We start from the raw sequence: 20,418 nt of genomic DNA, 5'->3' as shown, positions 1-20,418 counted from the left end.
CACCACAAAGCCTCACTTCCACCCACTTCCCTTTTGGATTTTCGCAGCAAAGCAAGACAAAAGCAAGTTTTTGGAGAGTTCAAGCAAAAATTTTTGCTAGGGTTCCATGTCTGTTTGCCCATTTTGATACTCAATTGTATATTGTCCTGTATTGTGCTCTAATTTCTGGACATTCACTCCTCAGTGAGGCTACAACCTACTTAAGGGAATATATTCAGTTTTCATTGTTCAGCCCAAGAGTAAACAAGTTACTTGGGTAAGTCTGCTTTGCTCAGTGCAAACCCAGAGCTGGATGGACAGTGCAGATCTATGCTATAGCTGCAGAAAATAAGGCCGCCTCTTCTGCCTGCCTAACCCCCCCGCATCCCTTTAATGCCCTAAACCTGCAAATATTATTCAGGAGCCCATCTTTTGGCTCATCAATTCTTCCTGAGCAGAGACAAGACTGAATATATGTCACTGGACTAATTTTTGTCCAGAAGGAATTGATGGCTCTAGTAACTATGTCCTTGTTCACAAACAAATGGTACCCCCCTCTGTAGGAGGAGCAGACATCCCACTCTGGGGCACTGCCCGGCCAATGAAGGGTGAGTGGAAATGACTGCCCTTGCTCTTCAGCCCTAACCACATGCTGCAGTGATGCCGGTGGAAGCTGCTCTCCAGCCTGGGCCCAGAGCAAAGGACGTGGAGCTCGTTCCAGGAATCTAGGATGGACATGTGGCTAAAACTTTTTTAAAAATATTAATTTTGTATTAGTTAATTTACTTCTGTGAAGTGGTTGAGATTCTAGAGGCCTAATAAATGACATTTCTCATCCTGGTAGCAGTTTGGTCCGAAAGGCAGACTGGACATGCTCAGTTTCTCCATCCAAATGCACCATTCAAATTGCTGCTCCTCCCTGGGCAAGGAGGGAAGGGGTGCAGATTACTCCAAAGGGGGTCCTGCCTCCGGAAAACTTTGGGCAAGGGAAAAACAGGGTTCTGAAGGGATTTTGTTACTGTTGAATCACTCTGTAGCTAAGAGAATTTGCCAGAAATAAAAACATTAGGAGAAGCCATAAAATCATTAATTTCTGTCTCATTTTTATTCTTGCATATTTAAAAGCCTAGGGGACACAATCAGGTATCACTTCACACTTGTCAGAATGGCCACCATCAACAAATCAACAAACGACTTGTGCTGGCGAGGGTGTGGAGAAAGGGAACCCTAGTGTACTGCTGGTGGGAATGCAGACTGGGGCAGCCACTATGGAAAACAGTATGGCGTTTCCTCAAAAAGTTAAAAATGGAGCTGCCTTTTGACCCTGTGATTCCACTTCTAGGAATATACCCTAAGAATCCTGAAACACTAATCAGAAAGAATATATGCACCCCTATGTTCATAGCAGTGCAAACACTAATCAGAAAGAATATATGCACCCCTATGTTCATAGCTAAGATCTGGAAATAGCTCAAGTGCCCAACAGTAGATGAGTAGATAAAAAAGCTGTGGGACATTTACACCATCGAATACTACGCAGCTGTAAAGAAGAAGGACCACATACCCTTTGGGACAGCGTGGATGGACCTGGAGAATGTTACGCTAAGAGAAATAAGCCAGGCAGCAAAAGACAAACATCACATGATCTCACTTATGTGGAATCTAAAGACCTTAATAAACTGATGAACAGAATAGATTCAATGACATGGAAGCATACATCAGACTGACGAATCTCAGAGAGACGGAGGAGGGTGGGTGGGTGGAGGGGGAGAGAGTAACCAAAGAATTCATATGCTTATATGCACAACCTAAGGACATGGACAATGGCATGGAGAGGGACTGGGGAGGGCGGTGGGAAGGGGTGGAATGGGTCATTGGGGAGAAAAAGAGACATCTGTAATATTTTAAACAAAAATAAACACACACACACACACACGCAAAGCCTAGGGGAAACATTCAAGTAACAGATCAAGGCACTGAAATAAAAGTTTAAGCAATGGTAATCCTAATTATTATCATTAAGTAAAAGCAATTTTTTACCACATTGTTGTAAGAGGGTGGTGACTCCATAGTAAATGAGAACTGAGGCCTGAATATTAATAGGACTGACTTTCTGCCAACATGGCCCTTGCTCTGAGGGCCTGGCTTCTTGTTAAGTGATGGCCTGTGGCTCCCAGTGCAGGCTGGGCTCTGGCCTCTGGGCCTGAGGGAAATGGGGTTGCTTTGAAACCCAGTGTTCTTAATGAAGCAGTTCCTGACCCTGAAATGTGCGAGAGAATAACCTAGAAGTGCGATGAAAAACTGGTCTATTGAAAAGTTAGTGACACTTCCAGGGTTGATTTTAAAATAATAGATTTGTTTTATTTTGGTAAATGATTTAATAAAACATAACGTCAAAGAAATTATCCAGTGTGTTTCATGTCCTGCAGCCTGGAATATCTAAACTGTATGCTTATAAATGAACATCATTATTAGTGAAATTTTATTGCAAAATTTGGCCTGGAATATTTTGGGGGTGTCAGACTTTTAGGCGCTATCACAGAAATTGGCAAGATTCAAGGGATTGTTACTGATTTAATAACATTTTTCTTTATTGTCCCCATAATCACCTGCTTTATAAACTGTGGCTACAGCTGATGTTGCAACCGGTAATTTTCTTAGAACCCAAATGCATTTACATTTTTCCATCTTTTGATTTCCATCATTTCTGGAAGTTGTTAGTAGATGGAATAAAAAGAAAATACATTATAAACAATTCAAAACACCAAAAACAAAATTCCTTGGACCTTTTCCAGATACCACACATGCAAATAAATGTGGCTTTGCATTCCAAAGGCATTCAAGTGGGGATTGCATTTTCCTCATTAACCTCTTTTTTTTAATCCAAACAGTATTGTTTTTCAAGCTGTTTTATCAAAATCCAGTTTGACCTTTGAAATCCATTCACACCGACTCTAAGTGAAGAGCTACAATGTCGTCTTTTGCTCCCCAATCACTTGTGCAATCCTGGTTGAACTGTGCCAAAGTGGGAACACCTGCCTACCAGTTTAGGATGAAATCAGGAGACTGGTTGTATTGCACACAAAACCGAAACATTAGAGGTACCAAGTATGGTTTTTCCTGCACTACGAAAGAAAGGTGGAAAAAGCCATCCATGCAGTCCACCTGAGATCTGAACACGCTTGCTATCCTGTGGAAAACCATTTACAAAATGAATGTACTTATTTCTAATAGAAGGAACACCCAATCCGTTCTCAATCAGCCATAACCAATGATTCTTCCCCTAATATGTGGACCTGAATTTGAAGCAGTGGGACTCTTCTCTTTCCCTCAGGAGAATCAACAGAATTATTTAGAAAGACGGAATGATTTTGGTAGAAGCAGAAATGTAACTTGCATTTTTTGGTAACTTCTGTAAACACTTTCGCATGGACGTGCCATTTTTGCCCTGATACAGAACAAAAGTGTATGTTGTTTTCAGTGCTGATATTTGGCAGTGGATGGTGAAACATTTGTGTGTATTTAAGTATGCCCGTCTGAGTAAAATGAAAGAGACATTAAAATCACTCTCAGTCTGGAGTGAGAGTTAAGTCAACCAATTTTAGGAAACTCTGGATCGGCTGTCTTCACTGCGCTGTGAGCTTAGTTTTGTCAGTTTTCTTTTTCATCCCACCATCTTCTCGTGCATTGTTTTCAGGCTCCTGCAATCCCAGCTCAAGATGGCCTGAGTTAGAGTTGGAGAGAGAACCAGCACTAGTTTTCATAGTATCCACAGTTTCAAGACACACCCTATAATGTTATTTGACACCATTTTCTACATGTGCTTTCTTTAGAAAGTGGAAAAATACGTTATTGAGAGTTTGTCAGCTGAAACCATATTGCAAAACATTTGCAAAACTGAATTATTGACAAAAATGCATGTGATTCCAAAAGGGCTTGAGTGATTGAAAGCAGTTGCAGTATTTCAACATGAGAATATTGCTTGTCCTTTCTGTTGTCTGTTTTCAGATTCCTACGGAGCATACCTCTGGACTCCTACTGTCCCCAGATAGCAGTTTCTACGCAGCTAACTCAGACCAGATTAGAGCTAGAGTTTTAGAGCGCTGTTATGACTTTGATTCCTTGAGAAAGCATTCAGGAACACGCATCCTCCGGTTCCCCCAGTCATCCCTAACTCATAGGAGGCTGAATTCCCCCTGCGTGCCTGCAGCGTCTAACAGTGCCTACTAATTGCATAATCCCATCGTCTGTTCCCAGCATATGCTCCGATGCCAAGGTGCAGCGAGGCCCTCGGTAGGTCCTTTGAAGAGACGTGTCCAGTCCAAGTCACGTGGTCTCACTCTTTTTTTTTTTCTTCTCAATTGTTTACTGGTTTGAGGAAGAGAGAAGAAACATCCATGTAAAAGCGTAATATCAATCAGCCTACTTGGGAATGGAGCCCGCAACCCAGGCTTGTGCCCTGGCTAGGAATTGAACCAGGAGGCCTTCGGTGCATGGGACGGCGCCCAACCAACTCAGCCACACTAGCCAGGGCTGCCCCTCACTCTTAAATGTCCTGGTTTTGGCTGACAATTAGCTTACCTCTGAGAATGGCACCGAAATCAGTTCTGCCGCTAATGAGAAACAAAACCATTTCTATTGTGAAGAGAAAACAATAGCTTCATGGAAAATTGTATTTGCATACTTGGTGATAATGATTACCACTTAGAATTTAAAATTTTCAAAAACCTACATGTGTGGTGTGTGCAATGTGTGGTGAGAGAGAGTTTTCAAAAAAATCTAATGCATTTGTCATCTCAATTGCCTTTTGAGTAACAGATTTCGTATCCTGAAAACTGGCCAAAGAAGGGGAAAAAAGTGTTTTTATTTTTTCATTTTAAATACACTTCCTTTGTCAAACAACTCTCTTTACTAATAAGAAAAACTATCAAGAGCAATGTAATTCATCTTTATTTAGAATTTCAGAAAAGCAAATGCCCCAAACTGTCTTCTGAACTTTTCAGTGGACTTTTGGCTGTGCAGCTTCACCTTGTTTAGAGATGTTAGAGCTGTGCTGAGATTAATATAAACAATCAGAAAGTAATAGCATGGATCTGACTGTCATTATCCTGTTCAGACGTGCTAGAACTAGGTCGCCTGTGTAGAAACTTAATGGACTAGTGAAGCATTCAGAATCTTCATGAAGGGAACTTTATCCAGACACCTGCCAGATGTCTCCTTTCTAACCTCAGAACATTGAGAAAGGCGTGATTTGCCTCAATTAGAGTTCTCAGCTCTGGCTGTACGTTAGAATAATCCCAGAATTTAAAAAAAAAAAAAAAAATTTTGACAGGCAGGCTCCACTCATTCTAATTAAAGTAAAATCTCTCAGAGAGGGCCCCAGACATTTGTAAATGCCCCCAAGTGATTTGAATGTGCAGCCAGGTTGGGAATCACTGACGTGATAATCTCATCTCAGAGGGGAGAGGGCGTGGGGAAGGGGATTAACACTCCGCTTCTAATTCTGGCCGACTCTGATCAGAAGTGACGGGAACCCTGGGAGAGGGCCACCTGGCCGTCAGAAAATTCCAGGGGGATGCGGTCACTGCCAGACACACGCTTGCTTAGTTTGAGTTTTCAAATATCTCAGGAAATTATAAAAGCCTGACGACCTCCCAGCCTGAGAATGCACAAAGAACAGGGGAGGCTTCTCAAAGTAAAATTCCGATGCTGCTGTTGCACATGGTCCGAGGCAGGGGTGTTGGGGGGGGAGAAATAAAAGAGAAAAGGGGAGCCCAAAAGATTTAGTACCTTCACTCAGGAAGCTGTCTGCTGGGACCAGATTTAGTTTTCAATGGTGTATGCAAAATGTGAAAGATGATCTCTAAAAACTAGCATAGATACAAGGAAAAAACCTGTCAATAATACGCGAGGAAAGAGTCAGAAGGACTAAATGCAGAAGGATTTAGACAGAGAGGACTGTTTGAAACAAAAGCAAGTAGAAAAATGCATGCGGGGCTGTGCTGGCATTTTGTCAATGTTAGGTCGATGGGGAAGTGGCGGTGGTCATACCCTAGGGCTCTATTTTACTCTTTAGATTGGAAAGCGTGGGGCAGAATTTGGTAAGGAGGAACTGAAGAGAAAGATCTCTTAGGAGCAAATGTTAGCTGTCTTAAGGAAGTCTAAACAACTTATAACAAACCAGAATATTAATAGAATTTTCAGATGAAATGGCTTTAATCTTTAAAAAATATGGAGAAGGAAGGAAGTGCCTGAACACTGTTCACTTTTTTTTTTTCCAGAAAGTGGAAAAAGTCTTTGAACTACAGACTCAAAGGCCTGTTGATTCTTCTGTTTAAAAATTCTAGAATTTACTTTAAATGCAGTTTGAAGGGAAGATTTGCCAAGTTATATTATACCTATGACATAGCTTATGAGGAGAGTAGAGACAAGCCCTGGCCAGGTGGCTCAGTTGGTTGGAGCGTCATCCCATACGCTGTGAGCTTGTGGGTTCGATTCTGGGTCAGGGCACATACCTAGGCTGAGGGTTTGACCCCCAGTCGGGACGAGTTTGGGAGGCAACCAATGGATGTTTCTCTCTCACATAAATGTTTCTCTCTCTCTGTCTCTCCCTCTCTCCCTCCCTTCCTCTTCCTCTAAAGTCAATAAGCAAGGAAACAAAACTTTTAATAATCTAATTCAAATTCAGTTATTCATTATTTTTGAGAATTAGGTAAAAGCTAAATACCCTCTTAAAATATTTAGATATTACAGTATAACAAACCATCCCAACACTTAGTGGCTGAAAACAGCTACCATTAACTTGTTCACAATTCTTCAATTTGTGCTCGGCCCAGTTGGGTGGTTCTTCTGCTGGTTTCATCTGGGATCACGCAGGCAGCTTTAGTCATCTAATAGCTTAACTGAGGCTAGCTGGTCCAAGATAGCCTCGGTCGCATGTTTGGTGGTTGTTGCTGGCTGTCAGCTGAGCCACTTCTCTCCAGCAAGAGAGCCAGGGATAATTTACATGGTGGGAGCAGCATTGCAAGAGAATGAGAGCAGAGACTTCAAGGTCAACCTTTGGAAGTCATATAACATTGCTTCTCCTACATTCTACTGGTCAGAGCAAGTCACAAAACCAGTCCAGATCAAGGGGTAGGTAAATAGTTAATACCTTTAGAAGGGAGTTGCTACAACTTCCATATTTAATTTACACACTAGAAAAACGCTTCTTTACTAACACACATGAGGTATAGTCATGCACCAGATAATGACGTTTCAGTCAAGGATGGACCACATACGCAATGGCGCTCATATTATGGCGGAGCTGAAAAATTCCTATTGTCTAGTAACATCATAGCCGTAGAGGTATCCCTGGGTTTCATGTCCACAGACTCAATCAACCACCAATCAAAACAGTCTTTCCCTGGGTTTTTGGAATCTGCGGTGCTGAGGCCTGCTTCTACGCATTCTTCCATGCTGTGTTAAATAAGGAACCTAGCCATCTGTGGATTTTGGTATCTGGGAGGGGTCCTAGAACCAGTCCCCTGCAGATATCACAGGACCACTAGAAAGTCTAAAGTTGTACATGGATTTTCAACTCTCCAGGGACTGAAGCCTCACATGGTTCAAGGACCAACTGTATTATGTCTTCAGTCTCTTTTAATCTATAATAGCACTTACACACACACATGCGGGCACACACATACACCCTTTTCTAGCTATTGACTTTTCAAAGAGGCCAGCCAGTTGCCTTATAGAATGCCCAAATTCTCCACTTTGGATCCTTTTTCTTTTTTTGTGGTGCTTTAACTTCTTCCTCCATCTTCTGTATATCTTTTGGACCTAAAGTCTTGACGAGATTAAAGTTACACATTTTGAAGAATAGTCCATAAGTGAGAGTATCTCCTTCACAGTGAGTGACATCAGCAGCCCAGTAGACCTGGTTGCCCACTATTGGTGACGCCGAGCTGGATCCCTGCATTAAGGTTATGGCAAGCTCAACTCTCTTCACTTATAAGATGCATCTTCCCTTTTTCAATTAGCAAGTCATCTGTGAGGCAATAATTTGGTGCCATGAAAATATCCAGTTCTCTAAAGTTAGTTTTAAAAAAAACAACTCATTGTGCTTTCGATTTTCATAAAAAACTGTACACATTTTTTCGAAGTTTTCATCAAGCTGTGTATATTCAGCCCAAAATTATGAAAACAAACCAACATCTGCATTAAGCCATTAGATAATCATTCATTCTCTGCTCATATCTTTGTCATTTGGGGTATACCACTCTGGTTTACAGTAGTCATGTATACCTGGGCTAGTAAATTGGGCATTGGTGGGTTCCCAGAGCTGTGTGTTATGGTTCACATATTCACTCATCTCATTTCATGACTATTACATGCAAGTTCAGAAATGGAGCAATGTAGAGTGCTGTGGAAGTGCATGTCATATTGTCATGAGTAATGAGATCCAGGCAGCATGCAGTGTACAAGAAGACAGGTATTACTGTAGGTGTAAGCTACTAGACTCTTACCATGAACTAATTATACCCCACATTGCAACTGAAATGTGGGTGCCTTGAAGTGACTTTTTTGTTACCCTTTTCAAGAAGGTCAAAAGACATGAGTGAAAACACACCAGTAACCAAACGTGGTATCAAGCCTAATTAGGAAGAGAAAATCATTTCTAAAATCGGTGTCTGTTCATTTTCTTTACTTCATTTGTTTTCGTTTCGCTCTCATCTGCGATTCATTTGCCTTTCATCATCTTCCACAATGGCTTCTGCGAGAGTATCAGTCTTCAAATGTACAACATGGCTCGTACCCACTTCAAACATTGTTTAAAGTCTCATTTGTTATTTTGGACTGTGGTCTCACTTAAAAGCCAGTGTTACTGAGACTGTGGAGCACATACCTTTAATTCCCAGCGTGAGAGGGGAAAGGGAGCACAAGAGCCAGCAAGAAGGGAGAGCAAAAACTGTCAGATGCTCCCCAACAGACACGTGGGGGAAACAGGAACATTCAGAAGTCCTACAGGCAGCTGAAGTCTCTAGACACAGGAACACTGGAACCCGCCCAAACCTGGGCTCAGTAGAGTATAGAAATGTGATGAAGACCAGGACTGGTTATTTTTTTCCAACAAGAGGTTAGTTACTTAAGGACCACATTCCCGGGATTACAAGGATTTGCCTGCAGAGCCCAGGGAACACTTACCTGCAGTAGAATTAGTGACATGAAGGGATGGGATTCTATGTGAGCTTATTACATGAAACTGTACTGGGAACTTGAAATTAACACTGGGAAAAATTATCTTAAGTTGATATCAGCAGATAAAAGCTTTATTAAGTATGAATTGTGTTTTTCTAATTAGCTTAAAATCTTAAGCTTTTGGAGGAGCCAAAAACAGTCACTAGGGATTAGAATCATTCCTTTAAAGAAAAACAAAAACAAGGCCATGTGCAGAACATCTCAGGCCAGGAGCTTACTCATATTCATTCAACTCACCTTCCTTTTTTCATGCCCAGACAGAAAATGGTCACCTGCCATTGAAAGCTGCCTCTGTGTGGGCCCTGCTGCTTCGGGAGGGGAGAATATCCCAGCTCCCCACCAGCAGACGTTCAACTGATGCACCTCCACCCCGATACCTTGTGGAAACAGTTTGTGAATGAAGAAGAAAAGCATTTACCTAAGAGGGAAGAGAAGATGGGAAGAAAACGTTGCTGTGGATATTTTTTCCCTTTTACTAAAAAGGCTATAAGCCGCATCTTTATAAAGAACTCCACTTTTGGGTCACACGTTTCAGGCAATGATTTTACTCAGCAGCTCATTGCAGCAGGGTCTCCTCCCTCTGGAAGCTGCAAGTATGGGACATAAGATAAGAGAGTAACTGGCATTGAACTACAATTTTCATTCGTCTTGCTGAAGAGAGTTTGGCTGGAGGAGCCATAGGAGGCCGTGTCCCAAGCCTTTTATCTGCTTGTTCATTTGAACAAACTTACTTACATGCACTGCGGTCATTTTCAACTTCAAATTCTCAGAGATTGGACAACCAATTTCTTCCTTCTGTTCCAGGTAAAATAAAGAATCAATAGATAGGGCATCAGCCAGTGATGCTAATTGAAGGCAATAATGATGGAAATTCTCACACAGGTGGAAAATTAGCATGGGAGATTATCGTGAAGGCCTCAAGTGACTGGATAGCCTTTAGAGCAGGGGTGGGGAATGTCTAGCCCACGGGCCATATATGCCCCGGGAAACCATTTGGTCTGACCCTGCCAAGGGAACCGCTGGTAGGACTCAAAATTCTATAAATCTAGGAGGTTTTTTTCATAGCTAATTTTTAAGTTGATAATTTTGTATGGCCTGTGAAAGATATAAATATCCAAATGGCCCTTGGCAGAAAAAGGTTTCCCACCCCTGCTTTAGAGAGTTGGAAGGCATGTAAGTATGGCTTTTGATATCAGGCTGGAGATTCAGGATGCAAGAAATGTAACTTTATGATGCAATCACAACTATTTCAAGTCTTCATTCAGTCAATTCAGGAACTTTGTCCCTGGTGTCACCTCACCCAATTCCCTGGACAGGCTTAGCTGGTTCTCCATGTTGTCTGTCCACTCAGGCGACACTGAGTTGTCCATCAACCTGGGTTGTCCTTAGTTACAAATTCAATCCTTGTGAGGTCCCTTTAGATCCATCTGCTTGCCCTTCAGTTCCCTTGACTCTTCCTGCCACTTCCCCACCACTCTTAGGGACACAGCAATTACCATGCTGCTCTTAGCCCCACTGGGGCCTGGGGATTCTGTGAGGTTAAGACCTAGATGGCTGAGACATAGCAAGTAACCACAGCTTTTCCTCTCCCAAATTCTTGCCATTCTCTGGCATTAACTGGGAAGTGAGGTCCAGGTTGCCCCTGTCTTAGATCTATGAAGGGTTTCACCCATTCTACAAGAATAGGATTCATGACCCTTTCTCAGGAACCCATCATTGCCTGCTGCATTCTTAGCTCGCTGTTTCTTCTCCCAGCCTGAGGAATCCTTTTTTGGTACTAAGGACAGAAAAGACTTGCTTTCAACATCAGGCTACCTTCACCACTGAGTGAGTTTTGGTTTTTTAATTGCCAGAAAATACACATCACATAAAATTTACCATTTTAACCATTTTTAAATATCATTTTCATTGGAATTAAATATATTCTCGCTGTTGTCTGACCATCACCACCATCTACCTCCAGAACTTTTTTATCTTCTAGAACTGAGATTCTGTACTCATTAAACACTAACCCTTCATTCCTCCCTTCCCCCAGCCCCTGGCAACCAACACTCTACTTTCTGTCTCTATGGGTTTGACTACTCTAGGTACCTCATATAAGGGAAACTGTACAACATTTGTCCTTTTGTGACTGTTTTCTTTCACTTTGCATAATGTTTTCAAGGTTCATCCATGTTGTAGCATATGTCAGAATTTTCTTCCTCTTTAAGACTTTATTTCATTCTAACTTGTATGCTTTGATCTTTGGGGGGGAAATGTGTTTAAAGTTTATTGCTCACAGAGGATTTTTTTAAATGTCTGTACTAGAAACCATTGATATTCCATAAGATTCTCTCATTTTAGTCACCTTTTGATACTAAACTATGAACATATTTAACTTTTAAAAACTATTAAATAAAACTTGCATTCCATTGCTATTAGTTTGGATGATTGTATTTCTAAAAATTCCCACAATGCTAAAATATAACAAATCAAGGCATTGAATTCTGATATTTCATTGAACTGTATTAAAAAAAATAAAGAAAAGGGTCATATGGCTTCTTTAATGTCATATAAAACAAAAACTCACCCTAATAAGCAAATGTTCATATGAAGTATATATAACACAGAAAATGGTAAATGACCCAATTTGGGTCTTCATTATTTAATCTGTTTTGGTGGGAGACTGATTTTTGTGTTGCTGTTGTTTGTTTTTTCACAGTGTTTATGACCACTTGCTCAGCAACCAAAGACTATTTGACAATCAGTGTGACTGAAACACCCAGTTGCCTGTGAGCTGATCTCATTTAGACTGCAAACTCCAGGAGGGAGGAAGTAGGACTCACTCATCTTGTATCTCCTTATGACTTGCATGGCCGATTGCACAGAAGAAATGCCCAGTATATTTTCCCAATGAAAAGTCTTATTACCATCAGTTCTTATAATAACTTATGCCAACTGGTAAACATATATGGAGGTGCTTACTAATGATAAGGGAAAAAGAGAGGGAAAAAAAATAAAAAGGAGGCAGACACTACTATGTTCCCAGCTCTGAGTTCTCTACCTGGGCTGGGTCAGATGCTCAGACCCCCAACAGAAAATAAGACCCCCTGGGAAAGCTATCATTTATTTACTGGAAAGATGTGTGCACGTGCTCACGTGTGTGTGTTGCGTTCACACACACACACACACACACACACACACAGAGCCTCGGTATGTGACAGTATGCGCCCTTAACAGTGGTCTCTGTCTTCGTGTAGACAATAAAGCCAGCAGCAATAAGCCTCTCTGAAGGGGCTTGAGAAGAATTCTTCCCCTCGGTGTATCTGACTCCTCTGAAAGGGAGAATCCGTGAATGGCAGGATGGTTTCTTTTTCCTTCCTGTGGGTTGTTTTGTTGGTGTCTTATACTAACAGAAGAATTTAACAGATAAAAATGTATTATTTTCTCTTATTTATGCAACATTTCCCTTCCCTTTATAAGAAAACTGATGCTCACATACAAAAATATCTAATTCCAGTAGGGAGTTTATAGAATTTGCTTCTCACCAAAGCAAGATCCTAACTACATGAAACCTGAGTACTTGCCAATTTAATGGGCTCCTAATAATTTTTAAATAGGATGTATTATTTTAATGCTTTACACAGTTGGAAGGTTATGAAGGGATAAATTGGCAGGGTCTCTATTTTCTTTTGAAAAAACAAATTCATAAAAATGAAGTACTTGACATTTATTTTATATTATTATTTTGGCAACTTTATTTTTATGACAAAGTTCTGAGTCGATTATATTATCTCAATTCTAAAAGGATTCAATTGATTACAGAAAAACATATTTAAAAATTTGCTTCGCCATTTTTTCCCTCTGGATAATTCTGGAGGTTTTTTTATACTTACTATTTAAAGGACCTAATTTATTTTTTATGGCCCATCACCAATATCCAAGATAGTATCTAATTTCTTCATTCTGAACTTTGCCTTGAGTGACTTCCAAACTAAATGAAATAAAAATACCCCGAGCAGACTTTGTTTATACACGGTGGCAAAATTAACTTTAAGTTATATGGGTCAACTGCACTGGGGAGGCTTCTGAGTCTCTACTATGTTCGTCCCCATGCAGAAAGCTTCTTCTCCTTTCATTTTAGATAAAACAAGATTTTTTTGAACACCTACTCAGCAACCATGGTGCGGAAAGGTACATCAGACTCGGTCCCCAATTTGATGGCCCTTGTTGGAATAAGTTCTTGAACTGTGAAATCACTGTGTCTTTAGAGGCAAAAAGTTTGTAGATATGCTTTTATTGATTTTAGAGAGAGAGGGATGGAGAGAGAGAGAAAAATTGATTGGCTGCCTCCTGCATGCCCCCTACTGGGGATGGAGCCAGAAACCCAGGCATGTGCCCTGACTCGACCTTCTGAGCATGGGATGACCTTCAACCAATTGAGCCACACTGGCCAGGGCCAAAAAGTTTGTCTTTATCAGTGGGTTTCAAAATAGGGATGAGTTGACTTACAAGCCATACATTGTGTCACCAGTCTGTGTGACTATCCATTGTGAAGATTTCTTTTTGAAACCTATCAATGCAAACAGGGATGATCAATGAAATACTTCCAAGGCCATTCTGAACCACAGTTTCCTCCTTTTGGATTGTGAAAAAATGTCAGTGGTAGAGAGACTAGGTGGCAACAGGCAGTTGTCCGTGTCTGGTTGTGGCCATCCCTGACAACAGCCCTCTGAACAGGGCCACAGGGTACTTCTTCTTTATGTCCCTTACACATCAAGTGCTGTCTAATATCCAGACATGTGCTTGGCACATAGGAAACATGTAGCAAGGGTTTTCATCAGTAAATGGATAAGTGGATGGATTTTGTGGGCCTATTTAAGCTAACATATGTAGGGAGCCACTGTTTGACTTAACATTTAGACATCATTCTACCAGTATTTTTTAATAATTCCATTTTTGCAAAGCCTCATTTCCATGTGGGTCTAATTACTTGGGGAGAAATGTCCTCACTCTCCACCCTCTTGTAATTAAAAAGCGTGCTCTTTTTAGATTATTTCAAAATGCCCTTCTCCACCAACTCCCAAAGCTTTCTGGCTTGACTGACTCAGCGTGACTCAGCATTGTTGGAATATTAGAACACATGTAGCCTTTAGGATTCAGGTGCAATGGAATCGGGAGCAGATTCAGTCAGCTTAGAGAAAGGAAACCTCAGAGGACCAGTTTAACAGGAGTGTGTTAATGCTAATAGTGAGCTCCAGCTGGGAGGGGTTATAAGAACTAGAGGCGAATGTCCAAGTTATATTTCCTAAATTGCTGGCACAGTTCTCCCAAAACAATCTAAAGCAAAGAATCTGGTCTTGGGTGACTAGCAATTTTTGTCAACAGATTTAGTCTTTTCTGTTCTCCTCCCATTCACATGGACCCAAAAGGCCACAGTTAGCGTGTCAAGGAGCAAGTGTTCTGTGCCTGTGCTTGCTTGGCTCCTGGGTGGGTTTATTCTCTTCGAATCTGGTGCATCGAGTAGCCACTTAGGCTCAATTCTAGTGGTTCTATTTGCACAACATAAGAGATGTCCAGATTCTAGGCTGATGCCGAAAAACTGGGCCATGTGTTTCTTTAGTACAATAGGAAAATACATTTTGTCAGTAGACTATTCACATCCAAACAAGGAAGAATAGAGGAAATTAACTTGATAAATTATAATTAAGAAAAATACATTTTCTTTAAAAAATATTGCTTCAATTTATTGTATATTCCATGAGAAATTTTTTGTTAATGCAGATGATCCAGAAAATTCCCAGCTTCCTACTTTTCATGCATAGATACATATGCCCCCCTCTTGCGCTAGTATTAGGCCCACATTTGGAAGAGATGAGAGAAGAATTCATAGCTGATAATATTCAGAAACTAGAGAAATAGTTTATAGCCAAGTTCATTTTTCCCTTGTGGATATTCATGGGTAAGATGGTTACATCAAGTTTGTGGAGTCAAATAGAATACTGGCATGTTTTAGTTCAAAAGAAGTAAATGAACATAATAACATTTCAGAATTATAAACTTTTACATTTGAAATGTATTGTCTTCAAGTTGATATTTTACAATTAACTACATTTTTGCAGTTTGGGGTATTAATTACATTATTTTGTCAAATATTACATGGCTGAATGCTGAAATTATATCATTAGACCATCCATTTATTTCACGTACTTGGGAAATGGACTAAGTTAAATCTTAAGTTTAAGATTTTGTCAACTATTTATCAGGTCTGGCTTGTTATTTTTTCCATTCTCCCTACATGAATATCTTGTACCAAACCCAGCATTGCTTTCTGATTGAAATCTTGGTCTCCCTTAGCACCAACACAGTGTTGCTTCCAAAACTCTAGGTAAGGTTCCAATCCTTACTTTCCCATTTGACTATATCTCCCCAATTGGAAGATCATGGAAAAATGCTGTAAACAGTAAATGAAAGGACTTGGAGGATTTCACTCTGTAAACGGAACAATTGTTTTTCGGGAATTGTTCACTTGGATTCCCTTACTAGCATGGAATGTAACATATTCCAGCTGACGCTACCCAAGGCAAGGAAATATATCATGATTAACTTGACAAATGACTTCAAACCCAGCACGGCTGCCTGAGAATTTTCCCTTTGAGTGCATTACTTAGGACAAGTTTATATACCAAATAAAAGAGAAACTTGTTCCATTTAATTGCAAGTATTAGAGCTCTGAAGTTTCATAAGATTTTTCTCCTCTTTTCCCCTCCTCCCCCTTCCTCTTCTTTTTTAACCTGTCTCTACTTCCCCACCTTTTTTTTTAAACTTAATATTGGGCATTTCACCCATAAATGTTCTTTAAACCAAGGGGAAGTGGGGCCTGCCTCTAAGCTAGAGGCAAGTCTCCCCTACTGCTGATTTTCCTCTCTGTTCAAAGGAAGATGGACCATTTGCCCCATGAGCAAGAAAAGTAAGGTCAGGACATTCTGCGAAATGTCTGTGCACATATACACCCCCTCCCCCTCCCACACACACACATATAAATTGTGGTAAAATATATATTACATAACATTCACTATTTTCACTGTTTTTAATGTACAGTCCAGTAGCATTAAATACATTTGGCAGCCGTCAACACTATTCTTTTCCAGATCTTTTCACCTACCCAAACTCAGAGTCTGTCCCCACTGAGTAATAACTCCCCGCTACCCTCTCCAGCGCCTGGTAACCACGATTCTGCTTTCTGTCTTTATGAATTTGACTAGTCTAAGTACTTTGTATAAATGAAATCATGTAATATTATCTCTTGTGTCTGGCATATTTCACTTAGCATAATGTTTCCAAGGTTCATCCATGTTGTGGCATGTACATGAACTACGTTCTTCTCAAAGGCTGAATAATATTCCATTGTATATATATCGCACATTTTGCTAAGCCATTCATCCGTTGATGGACACTTGGGTTGTTTCCATCTTTTGGCTATTGTAACTACTGCTGCTCGAACTTTGGTCTACAAGTATCTGCTTGGATCCCTGCTTTCAATTCTTTTTTACCTAAGAGTGGAATTGCTGGATTACATGGTAATTCTATGTTTAACTTTTTGAGAAACCACCAAATCATTTTTCATAGCAGCTGCACCATTTTATTTTCCTACGAGCGATGCATGAGATTTCCAATTTCTCCATATCCTCAACAACATTTAATATTTTTCTTTTTTCTTTTTTTTAAAATAAGAGTCATCCTAAGGGATGTGTATCCACTGACTTATTTTTAAGATTTTTAAAACGATACTTTGACAAAAGAAAAGTACTATTCTGGTAGTGCTTTTTACAACCACAATTTCTGGTTAATTTGGTGGTTATTTTGTTCATTGAGAGACTGTTCTGGGAATGCAAGTTTATGGTAACTCTCAGGATCAGAAAGGATCCTCAACCCCATCTCTCTACCTTAGGACTAATACTTGTGTCATCCCCAGTGCAGAGTATAGAATCTGTCAAGGCAAAGGGCAAGTTCAGCCTTGCCAAGAATTCAGACAGCCTGAAAAATGCTTATTAAATATTGTTTTATTTTCTTCAAATCACTTCTTATAAGCAGCAATTATTATATGGTCTTTTTAAAAGAAAAAAAAAACTGACATATTGCCTATGTTAGACACTAGGATATAAACTCCTGGAGAGCAGGGACCTTGTTCATAAAGGTCAGGGATGCCATATCCCAAGTGTCCTTCTTGTGTCCTGCTAGGTACTCTAGACTCCAGGGCAACCCACGGCCCACCCTGGATTTAGACACATAGACAGACCTTACACAGATGAAATGTTTTCACTTAGGGAATAAGGATTCCTTCAGGGAGACAGGGAGAAGATTTGGGGGGTGCAGTGGAGTGGGGGAGTGGAGCAAGAGGAAAAATAGGGCACAAACACAGGATGGGCAGGACCTATGAATCAAACTCTTCAGGTGTAGTGCACGTATAACTTTCACAGACTCTTTATCTCCTACAAGATTATGATTACTGTTTTAGGATGCCCAAAATACTACAAATGGCAAGGTCTCGTAGATAAAGCCTGAATTAAAGTGGACTAACAAAGGACTATCGAGGCACAGGTTTCCAGGAGATCTCAGTCCTGAGTGCAAGCCCTGCTAGCCCAGATCTGGAAGGACAGACACCTCGCTGGGAAGTGGGTGGGGACACTGTCTGCAGGCTGGCCCCAAGGATCCATTATTCTTTTAATGACTAAGGATGATTACCCAATGTTTTGACTCTCTGTGCAAAACAAAGACAAACTCAAGTCAAAAGCAGAAGATACATTTGTGTGTTTTTTCTCATAACAAGAAAGAAGCACAAGGAATTGGCTCTACTCCGAGTCTCCTGAAATGTGGGGAAACTCTTTTCTTTGCTGTGCCGTCAGAAGGTAAGAATTATCAATGTCAGAACGAAGCACCGTTTATGTGACTCTGCCTTCGGAATTTGCTGCATGTTTCTACGCGTTCTCTTTTTCCTTCCTCTGTGGTTGCACAGGCCATGGCCTGGGCTTAGTGCTGAGCCCTCTCTGGCCGGCTACCCCTTCCTCTGCACGAGGCTTCTTTAAGCAACAGGCGCAGTGGCAGAGCTCAGGCTCTCCTGGCCTTTGGCACATTCAGATGCTAGTTTGGGTAAGAAGGGCACAAATGCATTGGCTCCCAATTCTCCTTTATGCTTCTCTGGCCTCTGACATAGAGATGGAGAAAAGAGCCTCCCTGAGCCCCTTTCATGGCCCCTCTGACATTCAGGGTCAATTGTGGACTGTAAAGCAACAAGACCAACCCCAAGCTGAGAGTCCCTGGAGGCAGGGACCCTGACACCAGCTGGGTCCCCTACCTCTGCCCTGATGAAACACTTCTCTTAAGTTATCTGTTAGGACACCAAACAAAAATCTTTTACTTCTCCTTGTAGCTGTACAACCTTTCCTACTCTTGCTACTTTATCTTACACCCTTACAGTATTTTCTCTGAGTCCTACCTAATTTTGTACATATTCTTAGCTGCTCAACACACGCCTATTATCTTGTCAGCGCTGGGAATACAGCGTTTCCACCTGCAACCTGTGTAACTTTCAGTAAGAGAAGTTTATAAATGAGTGGACATTATATAACACAAAAGTTGGTTTTTTAATACAATAAAGTGACTCAAAGTGTTAATTATAGCAATATTTGTGTGTGTATGTGCACACATGTGCATGTTCTAGGTGACAGCAGACAAGCAAATGAAATGCTGCTATTGGAATAGGGAATTCCCAGGAGGAGGCTCGGAGCGTGGGATGATTTTGTTTTTTTTTGAGACCCAGTCAGAACTTCAGATTCACTAAGACCAAATCAGCTCCCACAATGATCTACAACTGAACTTAAAATGATATTTTGGGATGTTTCTTCTTCACGACTGTGAATTTCATTACTCTACAGATTTTAATTCAGTATTTACTGTAAGTCAAGTTATAAGGGTTCACGAGGATACTCTATTTCAGATTCAAGTTCCCTGTACATAGACTCACAGAACGCTGGGGATGACAATGACTTGAAGTCACTTCATTCTATGACCAGAGGCTGGACTCCTTCTGCAATGCTCTTGAATATGGTTGCATAGTCGGGGCTTCAGTGTCTCGAACAGCGGAGGACTGAGTTCCTCCCAAGCTGCCCAGTCCATTTTTGAAGAGCTCTATTTTCAAAAGTGCTCCCTGCTCACCCCACCTTTCAGCTTAAATCTGTTTTCATGATCTCCACCCTTTATCAATGGTTTCCGCCTCCCTTGCCCTTGGAGAACCTTCCTTTTGACAACTGTCAGAGTATTTGAGGACAGGTATTTGTTCCTCCCAAGCATCCTGTTTCTTGGCCTGTTCCCAGCATGGCATGGTTTGTGTCGCCATTCCAATCTGGTTGAATGTATCTCCTTTGAATGCATCATATTTTTTTGGCTTATATTCGTTCAGAAGTGTGGTGTCTAAAATCAGTCTATTAGGTATGTAATTTTCCATCAATAATTTGGCACTTGGATGTTTGTTTGTTTTTTCCCCTTTGACAGATTGCTTTTCTCAACATGAGCCCTCAACATTCACTCCAGCTCTCCTTGACAGCTTACACTGGCCACTGGCTGTGAAAACTTCCAGGCTTACTTTCAAGGAACAGTTTAATGATGAGTCTGAGTAAGGCCTAGGGGTATTGTTCTTTGGACAAGTGCAGTGGTTCCCAATCAGTGGTTTTATTCACACAGGTGGCCAATGGTCAGGGGACTTCCCATTAAAAGACTGCAAACTGTGACTCTCCCTCAATGCTGGAAACATGACTTCTGCAAAACAATATCTGCCCTCTCATTAGGTGAGTATTATTTATTCCCTTCTGGAAGGCTTACTGCAGGTATATTTTCCATGACAAGTGTAATGTGTTTATGAGCATGTACATAATAAATTTTTGGAAATAGTTGTTTTTAATACTCTCTTAATATAGAAAGTTTGACTCCTGTCGGCCAATATTTAGGTGTTCGCTTACACGGTGGTCTGCCAAAGACTTCCGTGATGATCTAGTAGTCTCACTATGGACCTAGGGTTGTGGGAGGCCCCTGGAGGGTGATGGGAGCCTGGGAACATGTAAGGTGGCACTTCATCCATTTGTGGAGAGGCAGGTGTGAGACTTGCTCATGTTTCTTACAATAAGGTCAAGAAGCCAAGACTATAAACCACAATAGGACATT

At 40.9% G+C, this 20,418-nt stretch overlaps 1 long non-coding RNA gene across 4 annotated transcripts in view; it reads left to right on the top strand.

Annotated features, from left to right (window-relative positions):
- The window catches only part of LOC308555823, a 57,947-nt gene that overhangs the window by 26,606 nt on the left and 10,923 nt on the right, over positions 1-20,418 (top strand). For 3 of the 4 annotated variants that reach the window (XR_013998605.1, XR_013998607.1, XR_013998608.1), the window contains exons 2-3: positions 18,032-18,110; positions 19,942-20,045. This is a non-coding gene — a long non-coding RNA (uncharacterized lncRNA). The remainder of the gene's footprint in view (positions 1-18,031; positions 18,111-19,941; positions 20,046-20,418) is intronic. The other variant, XR_013998606.1, reaches the window with a different exon arrangement.

Source organism: Miniopterus schreibersii, assembly GCF_964146895.1.
Source record: "Miniopterus schreibersii genome assembly, chromosome: 4".
Classification (NCBI taxonomy): domain Eukaryota; kingdom Metazoa; phylum Chordata; class Mammalia; order Chiroptera; family Miniopteridae; genus Miniopterus; species Miniopterus schreibersii.
This window is presented reverse-complemented; position numbering and strand designations above follow the sequence as displayed.